The following is a 3412-nucleotide window of genomic DNA, read 5'->3' as shown; positions in this document are numbered from 1 at the left end:
TTTGTGAATAGGACTTTGAAAACTATTACATGACTACATAGCATGGGGCCACCTGCAGGATGTTCCCCAGTGCTACTTCTTCACTGCTGCCTTTTCAAAGTTTTATTCAGCTATCTGGTCAACCTCATCGACCTTTTTTTCAGTCATATGAAAGCTATGGTGTGATGCCGTTGGAAAAGGGCCTTGGGAAATACGAATCGCCAGGGCTGGCCCTGTGACAGAGTCTTGGGGACAGCTGTCCTCTTCCACATCTGGAAAACATCTCTTCCAATTTGCTGTTTTCTCGTACTAGCCCAGATGGTTTATGTCTGGGAGAAATTGACAGGCCAAGCTGTGAGACAGTGGGAGATATTTAGCAAATATCCCAGCGTGAAGGATATTACTAAGGAGTATTATGTGTACACAGAAATAACAGGTCGATGAACTGTTCCCCAAAAGGGCCTTTTCATCTGAGGAAGTCCTCTATAAAGAAGCAGTATAGAAGAGTCCCACATTTATTTTTATATCTCTATATATGTTTGTCCAAGAAGGATTTGTGTTTCTTCTCCTTTTGAAATCTATGTCTACAGTTAGATATCACTAACTCTCAAACACTCTGAATACAGAGTGAGAAGACATCAGAGAGTGTGATGACGGAATAGCGAGCTATTCAGTGACCTGATGGCAATGCTGGACCAATCATGCAATCTGGGTTCTAGCCCGAGTGGTCCCACTACCAAGCTGTATGATCTTGGGCAAGATCCTATGGTTTCTACTGTCTCAGTTGTATGCCAAAAGGTTGTTGTACGACTTGATGGAAATAATGTGTATGAAAATGCTCTGAAAAAGTATAAAGCACTATACAAATTCAAATTCCTTTGAGTTATTATTCTTCTTATTACAGTGGTGTTCTGGGTAGGAGAGAATGATTCTTACTTTTCATGATTTCAATTGTTCCAAACAACAACAACAAAATCTACAAAGGAGACTTTCCCATAGTCTTTTGTATGAATTCCTTTGGGGGAAGTGAGGAGGCCAGCTCAGTGGTTGGTTCTGGAAGTACCAGCCAAAAGTATCTCAAGACATGTCCCCTCTGGGCCATGGGGACAATGGAGTTCACAAATGTTACATTGACATTTTGGCAATTGTGGGGTTTGCTTGTTTGTTCTTAAAACCAAATTTGGCTCTTTCCCTACTTATTTTCCAAGGAGATTTTACCCGTTTAGTAGTGTGTGCATTGCCCACACTGATATTAGAGAGTAAAAGGGATGCCACATTGATTTAGGTATTTTGCTTTGTCACAGTTTTCATGTTATTAAATGTATGCCTGTGAATAGGGTCTGGTTTTTTTGTTTGTTTGTTTGTTTTTTGTTTTTTTTGTACTTAAAACGACTTATAAGACTTTGGGATGAGTGCTAGGATATCTATAAACTAGTTTGAGGACCTGAACCCTAGGTGAAATGCTAGAGATGAAAGACTGGCTGAGTCCTTCCGCTGAGCAGGACATTTATGGTAGGCAGACCTCTATTAAATGGCACCCTCTTCTTACTGAAGATGCTCCTGAATCCATTCTCACCTTGCATTGCCAACAGGTAGTATTGATCAGCTTTCCCACGTGCGTGACCGCAGGTGGGAGGAATGGAGAAAAGGAGGGTTTCTACTTGAGAAGGATGTGTAAAGTCAGAGGCTCTGTACGTGGGATTCATGGGTTTCACTCAAGATTCTCAGATAGGTCCATTACCCCCAAAATGGTGCCAACAAGCTAGCTCAAGTGGTGGTAATAGTTATGAAAGCATCCTAGGTGAATCTACTTTAGAAAATGGCTCTTTGTGAAGATGGATGCTCATAAAATGTCCATGAAAGCTATAGAGTCCTTTTCAGTGGAAGAAACTCTGTTTTCTAATGCTTGAGCAAAAGTGCTTGGGAGACCATTTGGCGTGGTAATTTAGAGCTCAGAGCTCCTGTTCAGCTGGGTTTGAAGTCCAGGTTCATCACTTTAAAGTCTTACCACCTTGGGCAGGGTACTTAGCTCTCTAAGCCTCAGTTGGCAGATCTTTAGAATAAGAATAGCACCTGCCTAATAGGTTTGTTGGGAGGATTAAATGAGATAATATATCTAAGAGCTTAGCCCAATGTCTGCCAAATAGTAAGCCCTCGATTAACACTGGAGCAAGAAAGAAGAAAAAGGCAACAGAGAAAATGACAGCGACCATGAGTTGACGACAGACAGAGTGGTTTTATGAAAGGAACGAATTGACTTAGTGAGCCATGTTGCTTTCAGAGGATTAATCCACAATGAAACTAAATGCTTCGTGGCTATTAGAACTACAGCACATGAAAGACTAGGGAGAAGGACAGCCCTTCATTGGTTCAGACTGACTTAAGCTAAAAACATGATGAAAATTTGAGATCAGGTAGATTCAACATTTCACACCGAATATTTGGTATAAGAAAAGGTTGTGTGTGTGTGTGTGTGTGTGTGTGTGTGTGTGNAGAGAGAGAGAGAGAGAGAGAGAGAGACAGAGAGAGAGAGAGACAGAGAGAGAAAGGAGAGAGAATATAATTTATCAGGAAGAGTGAATGTTTGAATGTTTTCCATGACCTCGACTGAGGACTATCAAGGTATTTCAGAGGAAGGTAGATGATCGTGGACCATATATTTTTGTCTCCACTGCCAGGGAAACCTTTGTTCTCAGGGCCCTCCTTTGACTATGGAGTTGGATCTGCAGCTATAGTAATTTAACCATGTGATGTTGCAAGACACAAATACAGACATGAATATCAACTCTACATCCTTCCAAAAGAAGGCCTGTGGTTTTTGTTTTTATAATCATTCTTAGTAAGTTTCATTATAGAAAAGACTGAGCTGCATTCACAGAACCCAACAGAGCTCGATTATTTGCTGGGTTTGCAGAAGAAATGTGGATGCTCACGTGTTTGGCCCCACGGTCTGATTCCCCAGTCCTTTCCTCGGCAACTTTATTTGGTTGCATTAGCTGGCTAATTGTTTACTACTCCATCTTTCCCATGTAAAAATAGCCAAAAGCCTAAAAATCTTAGGATAGAAGCTGTTTGCTTAATTCAACAATTGTTTCTCATAATTTTGCAACTGTTTGTTTGCAGAGCCAGATATCTAACTGGTTGGTAAGGTGCAATCAATCAGTTCTTTGGTCAGAGTCTATTATTGCTACTTATTGTCTTCTCAATCCTAAATGTGCTTATTCTTTAATTTTCACTTTACATCGCATAAGAAATTAAAAGTCTACCACCTGCCTCTGTGTGTGTATATATGTGTGTGTGTGTGTGTGTGTGTGTGTGTGTGTGTGTGTGTGTGTGTGTGTGTTTGAATGGGTGAAGTTAAACATGCATATTTGCAGAGCATATATATACTCTGGATGAAATACTGTTGTAGGCACTCTGTAATACTCAAAAA

This window comes from Hipposideros armiger, unplaced genomic scaffold (assembly GCF_001890085.2).
Source record: "Hipposideros armiger isolate ML-2016 unplaced genomic scaffold, ASM189008v1 scaffold_369, whole genome shotgun sequence".
In the NCBI taxonomy this organism is placed as follows: domain Eukaryota; kingdom Metazoa; phylum Chordata; class Mammalia; order Chiroptera; family Hipposideridae; genus Hipposideros; species Hipposideros armiger.
The sequence above is the reverse complement of the archived record's forward strand: the minus strand, read 5'-3'. Positions refer to the sequence as shown.